Raw genomic sequence first — 20143 nt, 5'->3', positions numbered from 1 at the left:
TGGCAACCGCACTCCAAAGCAGCCCTCCCCCCGCGTTCCACCGGCGCGGTGTGGACCGGCGAGACCTCCCGCCCACGCCTGGAGATTGGCAACTGCCGTCCCCCACAGCCCTCCTCCCACCCAAGATTCGGGGAAGACTCCCGCCCCCGCCGGGAGGTTGGCACCCAATCTCCGCCGCACCGCAGGGCTCCCGCCCCCGCCGGGAGGTTGGCAACCCCGCTCCCCCAGCAGCCCTCTTCCCTCCCTGCGGCTCAGGGGCGAGGCCGGGCGGGAGAGCTCCCGCCCCCGCCGGGAGGCCCCCTCGGCGGCGCGGCGCCCCCCCTGCCCGGGCTCCGTCCCCTGCAGCCGGCCGGGCAGCCAGCGAGGCAGCGAGCGGTCGAGGCGGGCAGGCAGGCGTGGCCGGAGGGTTCCGCCTGCGAGGCGGAGCCGGCGCCGGCGGGTGGGCGGCCGGCTGGCGGAGGAGGAGGAGGAGGAAGGACGGGCTGCCGAGGAGCAGGCCGCCGCCGCCGCTCGCCGCTTCGCCGCAGACCCCGCCGCAGACCCCACTGCGCCCCCACTGCCGCCGCCGCCACCGCCGCCCCCAGAGAAGAGAGGTACGCCCCCCCCCCTCTGCAGGGCTGCCCACCCCCCCACCCGCCGCCCCCGATTCCCTTCGCGGGTCGCCCAGGGGTCTCCGGCGCTTGGGGTCGGCCGCCCCCGGGAAGGGCTCCTGCGCCTCCCTCCGCTGGGTCCCCAAAGCGACGCAGATCTCCCCCCAGGCAGACAGACAGGCAGGCACTCGCTGGAAGAGTTGGGGGTGTGTTTGTCACCCGGGCTTGTGGGTGTTTGTGTGCTTGTGTGTGTGTGTGTGGTCAGGGGTCTGCACTAGCTTGATAGTCTCCCAGCTCGTTGGCCGTTTGGGGCCATGGAACTGTGTGTTCTCGGTATTATGTTTACTTTGATCGTTTTGTCATCATCCTTGTGATTACTTTTATTAGTAGTAGAGTATGCTGTTATTATTACAATATCATCATGACTGTTGTTTCCACCTCTCTCTCTCCCTTTGCACCTGGGTCGCTCCGTAATATTAAGGGATTTTTTTGGGGGGGGATGATTGACATTTTTAAAGGGGGAGGCCTTTATATTCCTCCCCCACCGGTGGCAATTTGGGGGCCATGAAAATATGGGCCCCCCTTACCATTTTAAGCGCCTTGGGTCCCCTTCCCCAGCCTGTGATTTCTCAGCCTCATTGGAATGACAGGAGGTGTTATCACTGGAGATTGCACAAATCTATCTCCCCGCTCCCCCACCCCCCGCCCCAAATTACTATTGTGGACCTTGTCTTTCTGCCATCATGTTTGGGCAGGGGGGGGAGGAGTACATCAGTGTGCCCTCCCTCCTCCCTCCCTTGCGAGCCTGGCTCCTTTCGAGGTTTATTTCCTCTTTGTGTGCGCATGAGAGCGTGAGGTGAGATTCTCGGAACAGCAGTGACAACAAACACACTGCTGTCCCCGAGAAAGAGGCGTGCTTGATCCGGGCCCGTATGGATCGCTCTCAAATAATATCCCCCTTCCCCCGGGTCTGGACAGGGGAAAAGGCACAAAATGGACACCCCGGATTGAGACCTGGGAGGAAGAAATATTTTTCTTTCCCTGAATTTCTTTTTTTAAAAAAAATGTCACGGTGGCGTTTGCAGTCGGCGTGCGCGAGGCCGTGAAAGCGTAGACAATCACAACCAGGAGCAACCTTAAAACGGCTTGGAAACTAAGACGAACATTACGTTTTGGGTCGCTGTTTGCCGGGTGTGTTGCGTGTCAGGGCTGCGGGAGGAAAAGGGAATTGTGTTATTGTTTGTGTGTGGAGCAGGGACACGTTGAGATGTAATTGCTCTGGCGCCCCCTCTTTGCCCGTTTCCCAAAGATCAGAAGGAACGGATGAGAAATGACGGCGTTCGCCTTTCGGTGGGCGTGTGGGATGGACGGAGGAAGGGGAGAAATCCGCAAACAAAGCCGCCCTCCCCTCCCCTCTCCTCCCCTTCCCTTCCCCCAGTCGTGCCTGTGAAGTGTGAGTGGGGGTTTTGTTGCCGGTTTCAGCTGCATCGGTCTGGCGTGCATTGTGTGGAGATAATGTGCTCACCCAGAGTATGTGCAGTCTGATGCGCCGGATGGACACATTCCAGCGAGTGCCTCGAGGGCAGCGGGATTGTCCTTTGCGCCGGCTGGGATTGCTGAGGTGTGTGAAAACAAAAGGCCGTTGTCAGGGGAAGAGGAGGGTCTGGGTGGGCTCATGTGCTTTCGAATCCATGTTTGGTGGCATGCTAAACAAAGTTTGAGACCCAGATACTCACGATCAGGGGTAGTCTAACTGCGGCCCTCCAGATGTGCATGGACTACAATTCCCATGAGCCCCTGCGAGGAACAGTGGGGCTTTGTGGATAGATTCAGTTAGGTCGCCGTGTTGGTCTGAAGCAAGAGAACAGAGTTCGAGTCCAGGGGCGCATTTATGGCCAACAAGAGTTTTATTCAAGGTAGAAGCTTCAGGCACAATGAAATGGAAGGGACCCGTCTGTACTTGTAGGCACAACATAACGGAAACGTTTAACACGTTCCAGAATCAAACAGGGATAACAACTTAGTTTATAAACTTAACATTGGTTTGGATTCAGTTCGGAGGGGAAAACATAGTGAAGGAAATAAACACGTCAAATTGGGAGATTGATGGGCAGATGTACCTTTTGTTGTGGGATGCTGAGACCAATTGGCTGAGACCATGCCCTTAGGCTGCATCCCTCCGGAGGCTTCACTGCATCCTCCTCCTCTTGGAAGGGAGGCGATTGTCTGTGCAAAACCAGCTCCCCCTTCCCAAACCAGAGACGGAGGTATCAGTTTAAGCCTTCCCAATTACATGACATATTATACTATTCGCGATCATTTACTATACAGATCTGTCATTTCCAAATAAGAGATAAAATGAAATAAAGAGGACGTATGGCCCTTCAGGGGGATTGTTGAAAATACAGAAGTCAGAGCTGAACGAGGTGAGATAAGAAACCAATATCTCTGTTAAGTCCTGAAGGCACCGCTGTTCTGAGTGTTGTAATAACTTGCAACAAAGCAATTCCCCTTCCTGGTGTAGTCTTGAATTTCTTTGTCATAAAACAGCTACTTTGAGATTGAATGTCCTGGAAGGTTTTCTTTGTATACAGACTCTCTACATACGTTTTATAACTGCTTCATTTACTCCCTACCTCTCTGCCCAGTGGGGACCCAAAACAGCGGAATTTCATTCTCCTCTCCTCCATTTTTATCCTCACAACAACCCTGTGAGGTGGGTTCAGATGAGAGTTTGTGAATGGCGCAAGGTGACCCAGCGAACTTGCACAACGGAGTAAGACTTCAGACTTGGTCCTCCTGCCGTTCTATCAGCAAGAGCAGGGTGCCAGGCTGCGGTTCTATTTTCCCCTTTTCCCTAACAATAGCCCTGTGAGGTAGGTCAGGATGAGAGTGCCTCGCCATCCCAAGTGGCGCAGTCATTGGTCATTTGCCGCCGGACTGACAATCGGAGGGCCCAATCGGCAGGCGCTTTGCGCCTGCCGATTGGGCCCTCCGGTTGTCAGTCCAGGGGAAGGGGCCTATCGGTACCTTTCCTCATCATGGACAGGGTCCGCCTTGGGGGCCCTTACCGCATTATTTAATCCGTTCCGCGAGGAGCGGTTAAAGATACCCAGATGTGGACCGTCTCCTGAGCTCTTCAAACTAATGCATCCCAAACATCGACATTCAATTTAGATTAGGGGTAGTCAAACTGCGGCTCTCCAGATGTCCATGGACTACAATTCCCATGAGCCCCTGCCAGCATTCGCTGGAGGGCCGCAGTTTGACTACCCCCGGTTTAGATATTCCAGCTCGCAGCTTTCGATACAGCCCTTATTCTTAGATTCAGAATTATGCTGGCAGGGGCTCATGGGAATTGTAGTCCATGAACATCTGGAGGGCCACAGGTTGACTACTCCTGGACTAAGGTGCAGCAGATTCATTGTACGGATATTCTTTCCCGGACTGTTTCCTCCTGTTAATGTGTCATTGGGAAAACTATCATCATGTGCTCCTATGCGTCTTTGCCCCATATCAGCAGGGATATCGTCACCTGTTTGCTTATCTGTTGTTACCAGTGAGCCATGGGGTGCTGGCATTCACGGGCTGGACCACAGGGCACTGAATGAATGGAGCACGCCATACCTTGTCACCGAATGGAGAGCCAGCTTGGTGTAGTGTTTAGGAGTGCAGATTTCTAATTTGGCACTCCCCCGCATGCAGCCATCCGGGTGACCTTGGGCTCGCCAGAGAACTGATAAAGCAGTTCTGACCGAGCAGGAATATCAGGGCTCTCTCAGCCTCACCCACCTCACACGGTGTCTGTTGTGGGGAGAAGAAAGGGAAGGTGAGTGTAAGCCCCTTTGAGACTTCTTCTTCTTCTTCTTCTTCTTCTTCTTCTTCATTCCATAGATTGAACGCAATTCACATAGTTATTTAGTGAATGGTCCAAAGCAGGGGTAATCAACCTGTGGTCCTCCAGATATTCATGGACTACAATTCCCATGAGCCCCTGCCAGCATTTGCTGGCAGGGGCTCATGGGAATTGTAGTCCATGAACATCTGGAGGACCACAGGTTGACTACCCCTGGTCCAAAGGAGTCTGAATTTATCAGCTCTTGGAAGCTCAGCAGGGTCAGCCGTGGTTACTACTGGCGTGGAAGGCCCCTCAGGAAGTCCAGGGATGTGACGCAGAGGCGGGCATTGGCAAACCACTGCCGTCCACCTCTTGCCGTGACAGGGGAAGGTCAGGCTGGCATGATCTTACCACCTTTTGGAAGCTAAGCGTGGTCAGTTGGGATCGGTCATTGTTTGGCCGACCACCAAGGGTACCCTGGGTGCCTTGTTTAAACAAGAGCTCGAAAATGAAAAGAGAGACCATAAAGAACTGTCAATAAATCAAAGCTATCAAAGGCTCGTGATAAGAATTGCTCTTACTTACTTACTTACTTACCTGGGTGCAGAGGCAGGGAGTGGCAAACCCCCTCTGTCCATCTCTTGCCTCGGAAACCCCGCAGGGTCTTCAGCTACCCCATGAAGGCACTGTCCCCCGTCACGGTTCTCAGTGTCCCGTTCATGACGGTCAATCAGTTAATATTGCCGTCGTGAAAAAAAGGAAATGTAAACAGGCAAAACAGCGTCCAGAAAGATGCCGATTTGGCAGGGAGGTTCCCGAGAAGAAACAGCATGTTGGCAGATGTTCTATTCTTGGAACGACACTGCTTCCCTTCTTCTCCCGGGCAAAAGAGCCTGTTACCTTTCCCGTGAGAGGGTGAGATGCAGTCGAAATAGACGGAACAGGAGCAGGTTCATGGCAGATTTGTTTTTAATTTATTTACCCGGGACGTATCCAGCCTTTCTTCCAGTTAGGGGTCCAAAGCGACTTACATCCTGCTCCTTGCCTCCATTTCATTCTCACAACAGCCCTGGCAGGTTGATCAGGCCGAGAGGACGTGGCCGGCCTGCGGTCACCCAGTGAGCTTCCACGGCAGGGTTTGGATAACGCTTGAATTCCTAGAGCGAGTCGGGAAGTAGAACGCGGGCTCGGTAACCCTTCTCCCCGCTGGGAGTGTTTGCCAAAAAGCAAACCTAAGGCGAATCTCTGTAAGAAGAGCAAATCAGAGGTTGTGGAGCTCCCTGCTCCAGATAGCCATAGACTACAATTCCCATGAGCCCCTGCCAGCAGGCTTAGAAACTCATAGTATACTTTTATCCAGGGGTAATCAAACTGCGGCCCTCCAGATGTCCATGGACTACAATTCCCAGGAGCCCCTGCCAGCGAATGCTGGCAGGGGCTTCTGGGAATTGTAGTCCATGGACATCTGGAGGGCCGCAGTTTGACTACCCCTGCTTTTATCACATCATGTGCCAGATGAGGTCACATTACGGTCATGCTGGACCAGGGCTTTTCCTGTGGTGTAAGTAAGAGCAATTCTTATCACGAGCCTTTTATAGCTTTGATTTATTGACAATTCTTTATGGTCTCTCTTTTCATTTTCGAGCTCTTGTTTAAACATACAGCTTGCCGGCGGGGTAAGTGAGAAAGTCCATGTGGCTTTTTAGCTTACGTACCTAACTGGCCCAGGCGGATGGTCATATTAATTTCTTTCCCTTGTCTCCCCCCCCTTTGGTCCGTTTTAGAAGTGGGACAGTAGGGCGGAGAGAAGGTAAAGCTTGGCCAGGTGACTCAGTTAGGACTGCAGAACTCTGTCTTAGTACTTCTCGGTCCTTATTTTGGGGAGGAGAGCTCTGCCAGTCTGCAGTAGAACAGCTAGACCGGAGTCCGGCAGCAACTTAGGGACCGAGAAGATTTTCGAGGTATGAGTTTTTGAGAGTCTGTGTTCCTTTTGTCGGATACGAGGTGGAATGGACATCCCTTGAGTCCGTGTATACGAAGTGGACGGATAAAGGCTCAGCAGGCTGTGTTGGAACTCTTCCCCGACAAAGGGAGCTATGATTCCAGCAAGCTCATACCCTGAAAATCTTGTTAAGGACTTAAGAACATTAGAGAAGCCGTGTGGGATCAGGCCAGTGGCCCATCCAGTCTAGCACTTTGTGTCACACGGTGGCCAAAACCCAGGTACCCTCAGAAGGTCCATCAGTGGGGCCAGGACCCCAGAAGCCCTCCCACTCTGGCCCCCCAAGCACCAAGAAGACAGAGCATCACTGCCCCAGATCCAGATGGGGAGCTGTGTTGGTCTGAAGCCGCAGAACAACGCTGGAGTCCAGGAGCACCTTTAAGACCAACCAAGTTTCATTCTGGGTATTAGGTTTTGTGTGCTGGCACGTTTCTTTGGATATCCTGGCAGATTCCCTCCATCTGGACCTCCTTCGCCAAAGGATTCTGTGAGCAGCACAGGTCGGACTTCCAGTTGGAATTCAGGCTCGGAGCTGGGTTCGGATTCCACCTCTACCGTGATACCTTGCTGGGTGATCTTTGGCCCGTCACTCTCTCTCCCAGCCTAATCCATCTCCTTGAAGTGTTGCGAAGATAGAATGGAGGGAAGAAAACGATGCAAACGGCGGCGGGGGAGAAGGCCGGGAGATAGAAATGAAGTAAATATAAAAGATAAAAGTTGAAAAGTGGAGCAGATAAAAAGACTTAGTTGTTTTGCTTGCTTGTTTGCCCAAGCTTTTGAGGGGGTTTGCAAGGCAGGTATCTTTCAAAAGAGGAGAGGAGGGAGAGATTTGTGGTTGATTTTGTACTGGTTTTAACCGGAAAAAGGTGGCGTGGGGCTTTTGAGAGCCATGATTGTGAGCTGTCGTGAACTGCAAGGAGAGCTTTGGTCTAAATCAGTGGTAGTCAACCTGTGGTCCTCCAGATGTCTATGGACTACAATTCCCATGAGCCCCTGCCAGCAAACGCTGGCAGGGGCTCATGGGAATTGTAGTCCATGGACATCTGGAGGACCACAGGTTGACTACCCCTGGTCTAAATCATTTTAATCAACAGAATAAATGAGGTTGATTGCGTGGTGGGTGGCCGGGAAGGAAACAGGGAAAGGGGGCAGGATGTGGGGGCTGCCAGAAGGAGGGGAACGAGGGAAGGGAACCCAGGAGAAAACAAGGTTCCCCCTCGCCTGTGGGGCTCCTCCCTAGTTGTGGAGCTCCCTGCTCATAAATAAGTGAGAGATTGCAAGGTATTACTTTATTATAGGCTGGTAAAATTTTTTATGCTGGTGCCTTGGAACTGGAAATGTTTTTTCCCCCCTGCCCTGCTTTCAGCCCAATATTGATTCAATTTTCTGATCTCGGTTGGATGTTATAAGTTTGCTGCCGGAGATAAAATCCTAGTTCTGTAAACAGGATGTGAGAAGCAACCAGAGTTTAACTCCGCCTTGGCTTCTCGCTGTAAAGTTTTTCTTATTATAGATTAAGATCTTTTATAGGTATTTACGGTGGAGGCATGTTAACTTAAGACTCGTTCCGGGGGTCTTAATGAAGTTACCTTTGCTCGTTTCGGCCTCGGGGGAAGTCGTTTCCGGCTTTTAAAGGTAATTTCTCGTGCTCAGGTGTACATTGCTAGAAAGGAGCAAGACCCAATCAGAGGCGAGCTGGTCTTTCGAGGATCTGCTGACCCAGTAAAAAAGTAGCGGCTCATGACAGCAATATGCTTGCTTCTGTACTTTGTATTGTGTGAAACGGTCTTGAGATTATAGGTCTGAGAGCCAGTTTGGTGTAGTGGTTAGGAGTGCGGACTTCTAATCTGGCATGCCGGGTTTGATTCTGCGCTCCCCCACATGCAGCCAGCTGGGTGACCTTGGGCTTGCCACGGCACTGATAAAACTGTTCTGACTGAGCAGGAATATCAGGGCTCTCTCAGCCTCACTCAGCTCTCTCAGGAATGGGAAGGAGACTGTAAACCTCTTTGAGCCTCCTTCGGGTAGGGAAGAGCGGCATATAAGAACCAACTGTTCTTCTTCTTCTGATCCAGCAGGGCTCTTCTGATGTTTTTATGATGATCTCGGGCCTCCATGCCCTGTTGTTGGCCCTCCAGAAGAACTTGTTGGCCACTGTTTAGGACTAGATGGACCAATGGCCTGATTCAGCAGGGCTCTTCTGACATTCTTTTGAAGGTCTTAGACTTTCTGCCCTGTGGTTTGCCCTCCAGAAAACTGGTTGGCCAATGTTTAAGACAAGATGCTGGACTAGATGGACCACTGGTCTGATCCAGCAGGGCTCTTCTGATGTTCTTTTGAAGGCCTTGGGCTCTCTGCCCTGTGGTTGGCCCTGCAGAGGAACTGGTTGGCCACTGTGTGAGACAGGATGTTGGACTGGATGGACTACAGTTCTAATCCAGGAGGGGTCTTCTGATGTTCTTATGAAGACCACAGCCTCTCTGCCCTGTTCTTGGTCCTCCAGGGGAACTAGTTGGCCACTGTCTGAGACAGGACTAGATGGACCCACACTGGCCTGATCCAGCAGGGCTCTTCTGATGTTCTTATGATGGCCTCGGCCTCCATGCCCTGTGGTTGGCCCTCCAGAGGAACTGGTTGGCCCCTGTGTAAGACAGGAGGCTGGACTAGTTGGGCTACTGGTCTGATCCACCAAGGCCCTTAAAAGTTAACCGACGAAGACAGAAATGTTGGTATTTTTGCACCAGTCATTTGCAGAGCACATAGCTGTTTGGAAGTCTATCCTCCCTCTCCTCCATTTCCCCTGGTCTCCAGAGAAATGACTCGGCCAGCCATTAGGAAAGTTTCCCATCAGAAAGACAAGTGTCTACCGAGGACGGGGAAGCAGGTCTTGCTCTCTGTGAATCCATCCGACGGGCAGAACGGAGGCCTCACTGCACCGACGGACGCGTCTGCCGTGAGATCTGCAAAGCAAGACAGGCAAGACGGCGATGGAATGAACTGAAATGAACTTGAGAGGCGGGATGTGATGGGCGAGGCCAGGAGAGGAAGTTCCCGTGAGGTTTCTCTTCCTCTCCCCAGAGTCCTTGGGAACGGCCAAGACTGCGGTGGGTAAGCACGTGCAGCTCCGCATCTGAATCACATGCACCTCTTCGCATTGCATGCGATAAATGACTCACTGCAGGTTCAGGCGTTGCAGAGAACCTGGGGCCAGGATGGGCAGGGAGGTCACTCCTTAGGACCTTTCAGATACTTCAAGAGAGCCATCCTGTCCCCTCTCCACTTCCTCTTCTCCAGGCTGGACATTCCCAAGCCCCTCAGCCTTTCCTTGTAGGGCTTGGTCCCCAGGCCCCGGATCCTCCTCTTCGCTCTCTTCTGAATCCTCTCAATTTTGTCCATGTCCTTTTGGAAGTGAGCCCTCCAGAACTGCAGGCAGCACTCCAGGTGAGGTCTGGCCCATGCAGGGTACAACGGGAATATTGCATTTTGCAATTTCGATGTGGTGCTTTTGTCGATACATTCCAAGACAGCATTAGCTTTCTTGACTGCTGCATCACACGGTCTGCTCATAGGTAGCTGGGTGACCTTGGGCTAGTCACAGTCCTGCTAGAGCTGTTCTCGCAGAGCTCCACTTCCCACACAGGATGTCTGTTGTGGTGTGAATGAAGGGAAGGTGATGGTAAGCCTCTTTGAGACTCCTGGTATTGAAAAGTGGGCTATAAAGACCAAGCCTCTTTCTTCTTCAAGAATGAAATAAGTTTTATTTATGAAGAGCAACAACTATGGACAGAAAGAAGAGAAGAGAGACCTAACTATCTATTCCAACCGGTTGTCTTCATTCATTCTGTGTTCAGCGGCTGTCCTGGAGGCAAGCAGGGAGGAGCCGAAATTCTCCTGTTGAGCCAGGCAGCACACCGGAAGAGATTACTTGAAAAGCATCACGACGTTCCTATTCAACTATGCTAAATAAATATCCCCTCCGATGCCCCCTGCAGGACACTCTATATTCTGCTCCGTCATTCACCGCAAGACCTTGCGTTTGTGGTCACCTCCGAACGCTCCTTTCTAAAAATACCGAAAGCAGATCAAGAGAAGAGGCTGTGCAGCATCTTGGCTCGTTTTAGGAAAAAAAAAGGGACTTCAGAGGAGACTCAGCCAAAGTTATTTGAGTTCTTCTATTTAGAGCAGCAGCATGAGTTTGGCGTTAAAAAGCCACGACTGTCTGTCGGGCCGGGAACTGCCAAAAGGAAAAGAGCGTAGCGAACGCCTTGGATTCATTGCCACGTAATGTGGTTGCAGCCAAGCCTTTGGAGCAGTTTTGATTTGATACGATTGCATAATGGGGGGGGGGGACATCCTCTCCCAGCCTATTTAGCATGAGGAGCTGCTCCCGGAAGATTTAAAAGGCTTATGCAGGTCGGGATATAAGCTAGGCATCTTCTCAGGGGTGAGTATTCTTGTTTCTGGGGAGAAGAAGCGGGTAGAGGTGACCTCTTCCTCTGTGATGGTGAAGCGTACCAAAAATGTAGCTCTTTGTGGGACATGTCTTTCATGATTATGCCATTGGAGCACCTTCCCTAGGAGGAAAGGATAAGAGTCAGGGCCTTCTCCTGGAGGCTTGAGGCTGATCCTGCATTGGGCAGGGGGTAGGACTAGATGGCCTCTATGGCCCCTTCCCACTCTAGGATTCTAGGAGTCTAGTTCAGCAATGGAAGGGGCTGTTTCTGGAGGTGGCGAGCTCCCCCTCACTGGCCGTCTTCAAGCAGTGGCTGGACAGATCCTTCTCCTGGACGCTTGAGGCTGATCCTGCACTGAGCAGGGGGTGGGACTAGATGGCCTCTATAGCCCCTTCCCACTCTGGGATTCCCAGTTTAGAAATGAGGCGAGAGACAGGGGGGCGTGAGAGAGGTTTACCAAATTGCGCTTGGGATAGAGAAAGAATTGACCAAGAGAAAATTTCCTTCCCAAATCCTTCAACTCAGGGGAATACAATGACGTTTTGATGGGCAGTAGGTTTGGGATGGACAAAAGGCAATACTGCTTTGCAAACAGAGTGATTAAAAGGTGGGATTAGCTGTCTATCAGTGGCTACTAGCTGTAGTGACTAAAGGGAACCTCCATCTTCAGAGGCAGTGTACCTCTGAATCCCAACGGCAGGAGGAAACGTTGGGGGAAGATCTCAGCATTTGTGCCCAGTTGCTGGCTGTCCAGAGGAACTGGCTGGCCCCTGTGTGAGATGGGATGCTGGACTAGATGGACCCCTGGTCTGACCCAGCAGGGCTCTTCTGATGTTCTTAAAAAGGCCTCAACTTCTCTGCCCTGTTGTTGGTCCTCCAGTAGAACCGGTTGGCCCCTTTGTGAGACAGGATGCTGGACTAGATGGACCCTCCCTGGTCTGACCGCATTTATTGGAACCAGGTGGACGGGACCAATAAAAGGAGGGGTAGCAGGAGGGCCAGAACTCCAGTGGCTAACAGAACATGCATATTGCCGTTTTTTCATTCTTGCTGCGTAAGTGGGAAGACCCCGCCCCCTCAATCTCAGTGTGAAGGCCCCGTAACCATACCGCACTGGAACTGAGGGGCCCGTAGTACGTGCTGCATGTGCAACTCGGATGCATGGGCCTCTGCTCCAGACATTTATCTGCGCATGTGTAGTGAAAAAAAAAAAAGTCTTCGAAGCAGAGTGGGGAAACCAAATGTTTAAGAAAAGCAATTTGTGTCTACAAACCCGAGAAACAAATTGTACAACCAAGAGACTTCCTCAGAGTTTTCCTGTGTGACGATTCCACAACCCCCTTTTGACCATGACACCCCCTCCAGCCCTCTTCTCATCCAACAAGCCGTTCAGACCTGAATGTGTTCAAGGATCGGAAGGGGGGGGGTGTGGCCCTGGAGACGGGTCGCATGGTAACAAGGATGGGTTGGGGAGGGGGGTTATTCGTCCTGCTAGAAGTTTTACAGGTATGTGCTTAATTGAAAGTTGAAATGCTCACTCTTTTCAACCTTTTGAATGTGGAGGGAGTCCCTGAAATAAATTTTCAGGCTTCAAGCCCACCCCCCCAGAAGTGGTCAGCTGGCCACGCCTCCCTGCCACGCCCCCTGCCACGCCCCTGGAAGTGATATAACCACCTGCACCCTTCACCCTCCATTCACTCCCTGCCTTTACTACTACTACTACTACTACTACTACTACTACTACTACTACTACTACTACTACTACTACTACTACTACTACTACTACTACTACGTTGGCTCCTCTTCATGTAGGCCAGGAAGAAGGGCGGGTGTGTGGGAGACAGCCCAGACCTCCCCCATACATACCAGATCACAAACGACTCTTTGATTTTTATACCCATGGCCTACCCAATTAGCCCTCTGTGCAAAGATGGCCAGTTCCCTAGCTTAGGTTTGCACGCTCTGGTGCGGATCGGCCGCTTTGGTGATAATCGGTGCGGTTCAGCTGCTGCCTTCCGTTCTCGCCACGTTCGGTGCTGGCTGCCTTGGGCTTCAGTGACTGCCAAAGCAGCTGAACCATGTCCTTTACCTACCCTAGCTTGTGGTCATGTCCTTTAAGGTAGGAGGGGAAAGGCCATGGACCCCCTCTGAAGCTCCTGTGGACCCCTAGGGTCAGACCAGGAGGTTCTATCTCCTGGGGTGTGAATGACTGCAAAGGAGAGATGGGGAGGGGGTGAAGCCCTAGTTGGAGGATCCAGATCCAGGCCAGCAGACCTTCGACTTTTTGCCACGGTGGCGTGGCGTGTAACCGGAGTCAAAGGGATAGCAGGTTAACCCAGTTCTGATTTACTTTGGATGAGTCATGGAGAGGAGCACGTAGCCCCAGTATCTGCTTCCAGATCACAAGACTTTCTTTTCTCCTCTTCCTCCCCCCTCCCCATTCCCCCCTCCCTACAGCACAGAGGATCTGGATCTCTGTTCAAAGGCGGCTTTGAAGATCGGATTTGTGTAATGGGTTTAATTTCGTTTGAGGCCCATAAAAACGCATCACATTTGTTTCCTCTTGATCTTTCGGGGCTGTCGTGCAACGGCCCGAAAAGCCTCTCCCGTTGGCGACGTGGTGTTTTTGGTGGCGTCTTCCTTGTTTCCTTTTATAGGGCTTTTCCAGAGGATTAAAAATTCCCCCGTGCTTCTTCCTTTAGAACATATGCCAGACCGGTTGGATCCGGCGCAAGCAGAGCCATAACCAGATTTCTATCCCTGTTGGACACATGCAGCAACATTTGAGTCCAGTGGCACCTTTAAAGCAGACAAAGATTTATTCCAGGCGTGAGCTTGGCGTGGGCAGGCACTCTTCCTCAGTTTTGATATGTGCGCAAAGTACTGGCGAGTCCCAGCTGGCTTATGGCAACTCCAGCCAGGGGCATTGGGGTCAAGGGAGAAGCAGAGGTGGTTGGCCATGGCTTTCCTCTACCGACTCTTCCTTGGTGGTCTCCCTTCCAAGAGTTACGGCCACCCTAGCAAGAGGATTTGAAGGCAAGCGAGAAGCAGAAGTGGTCTCCTACTGCCTTCCTCTGCAGAGTCTTCCTTGGTGTTCTCTCATCCAAAATGTATGGCCAACCCAGGAAGTGACTCTCAAGGCAAATGAGAACCAGAGGTGGTTGGCAATCGCCTTCCTCTGCAGAGTCTTCCTTGGTGGTCTCCCATCCAAGAGTTAACGGCCACCCTAGCAAGGGGCTTTGAAGGCAAGTGAGAAGCAGGAGTTGTCTGCTACTGCCTTCCTCTGCAGAGCCTTCCTTGGTGGTCTCCCTTCCAAGGACTGAATTAATTATGACCTCACCCAGGGGCTTTCAACGCAAATGAGAAGAGGTGGTTGGCTATGGCCTTCCTTCTGCAGAGCCTTCCTTGGTGGTCTCCAGTCCAAGACTTATGGCAACCCCAGCAAGGGGCTTTCAAGCCAAGTGACAAGCAGAGGTGGTTGGCCATTGCCTGCCTCTGCAGAGTCTTCCTTGGTGGCTTCCCATCCAAGTCTTCTGACTCCAGCAAGGAGTCTCACATGGAATGTGAGACACTGGGGTCTTCCTTTGCAGAGTGTTCCTTGGTGGTCTCCTATCAAAATACTAAACCTGCTTAGCATCTGAGATCCCATGTCCTGTTCGAAGAGAGTACCACCTCCCCGAAAGTTTTAGAACTGGCTCCGAATATATCTTTAAGAGAATCCAAGAAAGGGAAAAGTTGGAGGAAGAGCTGAGGTAGTAGGAAACAGAGACGGAAAGTGCGGCCGGACACATTTTGTAGGTCGCAGGTCTGAAAAGGACACCAGGTTGCTGCCAGAAGTCTTTGGAGAAAGAAAGAAGGCTGGGGGGGGGGGATTGGCTTTCCCTGCATGGAATGTCTTTTTTCGTCCCCCACCCCCTTCCCGGCTGACCACTCAGGCTTCTTTCTTTGGCATTACCAAAGTTCTGACCTGAGAAAGTCCGGATGGCTTTTCTGGGCAAACCTCCAACCTGTTTTTTAAAAACGGGGAGAGTGTATTGTTTTCCACTTCATGGAAGCGCTGTCTTCTCATTTGGGAGGCTTCCCTTCCGCGGTCCGGCAGGGGGGTTTGGAGAGCCCCTCTGAAAAGGACTTCCGTCCTTAGTCCACAGCCCAGCCTTTCTGAAAGAAAATGAACTGCGGGAGGAAATTTGTAGCATCTCCAGCTCAATATCCCCTGCCAGCGCCAAGCCAAGGCAGGAGGGGGAAAGAAAAAAGAGGTCAACCTTTTTCAAAGGGAAACCTTTTTCGGAAACCTGCTGCTGCTTTGCTCTCCGTCAACGTGGGGATTGGAATAAGATGTCTGAATACTATGACTCCAGCTATTTGTCTGTCTAAAGGGTAGTCAAACTGCGGCCCTCCAGATGTCCATGGACTACAATTCCCAGGAGCCCCTGCCAGCGAATGCTGGCAGGGGCTCCTGGGAATTGTAGTCCATGGACATCTGGAGGGCCGCAGTTTGACTACCCCTGGTCTAACTGCATGGAGTCGGCATGGCAGAGACCCATCTCATCAGAACTCGGAAGCTAAGCAGAGTTGACCCTTGTAAGAGGTTGGCGTCTGCCTTGAAAGCCCCTTGCTGGCTGGGCCATGGACCGTAAACTTAATGGCAGGGCGTTCATCTGAGTTGCTGCAAGGTTGTGATTCATGCTACTCACCTGGCGGATCACGCCTCGATCGGGGCACTTGGCAGCTTGTGCTCGTTCGAAGTGGTGTGTCGGAAATGCCCCAGGGCCGGAGGCATGCCCTACCCTGCCCTGCCTGCATGGTTGCCACAAATCCTGCCCTTGTAACAGGAAGCGTTCACACCGTACGCCAGCTCACCTGGTGGTGCTTGTTAAATCATTTTCTGCTTGTCAACAAGTCTACGGGGTTTAATTTTTTCCCCCCTTTTAAACCAGGCATTGTTGTCAATTGGCTATGAATGAGTTCATTCTGCCCGGAGGAAAGGCACCAGGGGGAGGGGGAGGGGGGAGAACCATACAAAGAAGAGGAGTAGAAATATTCAGAGCGTTGATCAGATGCTATTGGCTTTTTGGTCCTGTATGCTGGGGATTTCTTTTTGGTTTTTTAAAAAGAGTAGAGAACTGATATTCTTATATTTTTCATTTAGAATCATAGAATCATAGAGTTGGAAGGGGCCATAGAGGCCATCTAGTCCAACCCCCTGCTCTACGCAGGATCAGCCCTAACCATCCTAAAGCATCCAAGAAAAGTGTGTATCCAACCTTGGCTTGAAGACTGCCAGTGATTTATAATTTATTTATAATTTCATTTATAAGACCGCCCTCTTTGGCCCCCGCCATCTTGGATAGCCCTGGCTAGTCTGATCTCGTCAGATCTCAGAAGCTAAGCAGGGTCGGCCGTGATTAATACTCGGAGACCCGGGAGAAATCCATGTTTTCCAGGCAGTGGCTGACAATGGTTGACCCCCTCTGAACGACTCTTGCCTTGGACACCCCACAAGGTCACCCTAAACTGGATTCCATCAGTTCTCACTCTCGTCAGTAGGATAGCAAGACTGTGGCCTGGCCTGGCCAAGGGGATAAATTGGTTTATTAGTGCTGCCACCTTTTAGTGTAATAATTTTAACAATGTAATCGGGGTATTTTAGGGGTTTATTGTATTTTTAGTCTTTTATTGTGCAAACCGCCATGAACCTGAACGGGAACGTTGGTATATAAAGTGATAGATAGATAGATAGATAGATAGATAGATAGATAGATAGATAGATAGATAGATAGATAGATAGATAGATAGATAGATAGATAGATAGATGAAGAGTTGGTTCTTATATGCCGCTTTTCCCTACCCGAAGGAGGCTCAAAGCGGCTTACAATCACCTTCCCTTTCCTCTCCCCACAACAGACACCCTGTGAAGTGGGTGAGGCTGAGAGAGCCCTGATATTACTGAAGAAGTTGGTTCTTATATGCCGCTTTTCTCTACCCAAAGGAGTCTCAAAGCGGCTTACAGTCGCCTTCCCTTTCCTCTCCCCACAACAGACACCCTGTGAGGGAGGTGAGTCTGAGAGAGCCCTGATATCACTGCCCGGTCAGAACAGTTTTATCAGTGCCCTGGCAAGCCCAAGGTCACCCAGCTGGCTGCATGTGGGGGAGCACAGAATCGAACCCAGCTCGCCAGATTAGAAGTCCGCACTCCTAACCACTACACCAAACTGGCTCTCAGATAGATAGATAGACAGACAGACAGAGACAGACAGATAGATAGTCCAGAGCTGGTCTGTAGAAGCAGACAGGTCCAACCCCGTAAGGTTGGCCAAAGTCAGCTGCAGCCCAACGACCCTTCCTTCCACCAATGGCCCCAGCGTGAAAATTTCCCACTCGAATTTGAAAGGGTTCCAAATGCTTGGAAGCAGCAAAAATCCAGGAAAATGCCCAATTTAAATTTCAGTAATCTCCTAATCCCCCCCAATTTCAGTGCATTCCAAAGTTAAATTTAAAGGATGCTAACAAAGTGTGCACTGTGTAGAAAAATGTACACCCTGTACAAATCTCGGGTCTGCCCATAATTCACCTCCCACATTTAACCCGTCTAACGGGATTAAGCTGTACTCTGTAGCTAAGTACCCCACTAGTTTAAGATTAGCCAAAGGGACTGTTCTCGGGCAAACAAAACAGTGCCGTTTTGAGCAGTCTTCTCTCTGTTCCAGCACGTGGGCAGCGATCGCGGTCCCAAATATCTCATTTTCAGCCACTTGCTTGTGCTTTGTCTGGTGAACAATGAAGAAGGGATGATGCGGATAAACACGCCCCAAATTTGGAAGGAGATGAGGATCTGTATGTGTGCGTGGGTACAGAGGGGGTTTTGTGTGGATGGCCTGTTTGAGGGCTACGGGCTGGGCTGTTGGGAAAGTCCAGCTATCTGGCTCCAGTAAAGTGGGATGGCTCTAGTAGTCAGATTCCCCCCTTCTGCCTTTTGGCCCTTTTACTCCTGGTAGCTTTACCTGCTGGCAAAACTGCTGTGACATTCTTTGCATTTTACAGCCCACTTGGGGAATTCCTTCGCAAGGGACAGAGAAGCAAGCACAACGAAGCGTTTGCTTTCTTTTATTCTTAGTACGTTGAAATGAGCTGTAAAGCTCCACGCAAGTCAGATATTGTGTAACCGTGCCAGTATTGGCCCGCCTTGTAGGGTTGGCGTCCTGAAAGATTTCAAAGTCTGTTGGTTGTTAAAATTCTTCCTGGACCATACACAGAGGCCAAGGTCGTTTGTACTGAAAAGCAGAATAAATATAAAGAACAAATTTTGCTATGTTGGAGTTTATTTCACTTTTGATAATCCGGGGAAAGGATAAGTAGTCCCCCCTCCCCATTTATGTTTACATGATTCATTTATACCTTACTTTTTCTCCAGTGGGGAACAAAGTGGCTTATAAAAATTTGCCCCACTCTGTTTCATCCTCACAGCAACAACCCTGTGAGGTAGGCTCAGCAGAGAGTGTGACTAGCCAAAGGTCACCTACCTTCCACGTCAGCGTCTGACACTCTATTTCAGCCTTTCTCAACTTTTTAACCATTGAGAAACCCCAGAAACCTTCTTGAGGCCCCGAGAACCTCAGAAATGGCAGGATTGTTCAGAATAGGGTTGGGAAGCAGAGCTGCGGACACGCCCACCCGGGGTCCCTCCAGGCCCATCAATGGCCATTTGGGGAGGGGCAGGTCAACTTGACCATATATGGCCTGATGATAATGATGATGACGACGACGACGATAAATGTTTAACAAATTTTTAAAAATATATAAAAATAATTAAATCCCTCTCATTCAGGAAACCCTCCCAGGGCTGCCAAAAATGCCTGATCTAGCTACAAATATGCTTTTGTTTTCACCGTCTTGAATAATTGGGTGTGAATCACCGATCTGGCCACATCTCCATTCATGTCTGAAAAGTACCAGTCCTGATCTCTGAACTCGGTTTCTTTTCCCTGCTATGAGAGCTGTCTGTTTCAGTCTTCTTTGGCTTGTTCTGCCAGTTTCTATTCCAAGGGAAGCTGTCCAGAGCAGTGGTGGGATTGAGAGTGGCAGCCTCTAATCTGGAGAGCCAGGCTGGATTCCCCACTCCTCCTCCACATGCAGTCACCTGGGTGGCGTTGGGCCAGTCGCAGTTCTTTTAGAACTGTCCTCACAGATAAGTTCTCTTAGAGCTCTCTTAGCCCCACCCACCTCCCTGTTCGTTGAGGGGAGAGGAAGGGAAAGGTATTTATAAGACACCTTGGGGTTCCTTTAGGAAGTGAAAAGCGGAGTGTAAACAACTCTTCTTTCTTGAGAGCCAGCGGATTCTGATATGGAGAACCAGGTTACATTCATCACTCCTGCACACGCACCTAGCTGGGTGAGCTTGGACTAGTCGCAGTCCTGTTAGAGCTATTCTCACAAAGCAGTTCTCTTAGAGCTCTCTCAGGCCTACTACCTCACAGGGCGCCTGTCATGCGGTGAGGAAGGGAAAGGTGTTTGCAAGTCGCTTTGAGACTCCTTTGAGTAGTGAGAAGTGGGGGAATAAAGGCCGACTTTTCTTTCTTGAGAGCCATTGTGGAGTGGTTAAGAGTGACGGGCTGATGTTAGTGGTAAGATGTATGTTGTTATTAAGAAATCGGCAGCATGGCACTCCTTAAGAAACCTCAGGCATATACTTTCTTAAAGACGGGGTGATTAGTTGTTGGTTCCTAATTTGTCAGTGAGCTCTGCGACAAAATGAATTTTGGGGGAGAGATTTGAACCGAGTAAAACTTTCACCATGAATCCTTAAAAGCTTTTCTCTCTGAACAGGCAGAAGGACTGGGGAGGGGGGGGATCAGTTCAGATACCTGCATCATTTCATCTCTAGAAATTCAAGTAGGTCTAGAAAGAGACAGCAGGATTTTGACACTCCCTGTACCCCTCAGGCAGGGAAACAGGTCTGGGAGAATTAAGTCCTAGAAAGACTTCAGGGAGAAACTGTTGTAGGCTTCAGGAAAAGTGTCTTTAATTTAACCGTACCTGGTCAGTGGGAGGAGAAAGAGGGATGATAAAACCCCTGGGAACCAGGAGGAAGGTCTCTATGGTGCTGATTCCATCGAGGCTGAAAGAACACTTAATTGAGGTTTGGAAGAGACGGCCATTGCCCCGTGCTGGCTGCAGCCTGGAAAGAGGCTGGGAGGAAATGTAGATTTCTAAGCTAAGGAGTCTGCCTTATGTTGAACATCGAGTGAGGGATAGAGGAATT

At 50.9% G+C, this 20143-nt stretch overlaps 1 protein-coding gene across 2 annotated transcripts in view; it reads left to right on the top strand.

The window, feature by feature from the left end:
• The first annotated feature begins 434 nt into the window (after positions 1-434).
• SMOX (spermine oxidase) overlaps positions 435-20143 on the top strand; it is a 42107-nt gene continuing 22398 nt past the window's right edge. The window contains exon 1 of one of the 2 annotated variants that reach the window (XM_077301181.1): positions 435-593. The gene's annotated coding sequence lies outside the window, so the exon portion shown is untranslated. Of the gene's footprint in view, positions 594-10793; positions 10875-20143 lie in introns of those variants that run through there. The other variant, XM_077301182.1, reaches the window with a different exon arrangement.

This window comes from Paroedura picta, chromosome 10, assembly GCF_049243985.1.
Source record: "Paroedura picta isolate Pp20150507F chromosome 10, Ppicta_v3.0, whole genome shotgun sequence".
NCBI classification, from domain to species: domain Eukaryota; kingdom Metazoa; phylum Chordata; class Lepidosauria; order Squamata; family Gekkonidae; genus Paroedura; species Paroedura picta.
This window is presented reverse-complemented; position numbering and strand designations above follow the sequence as displayed.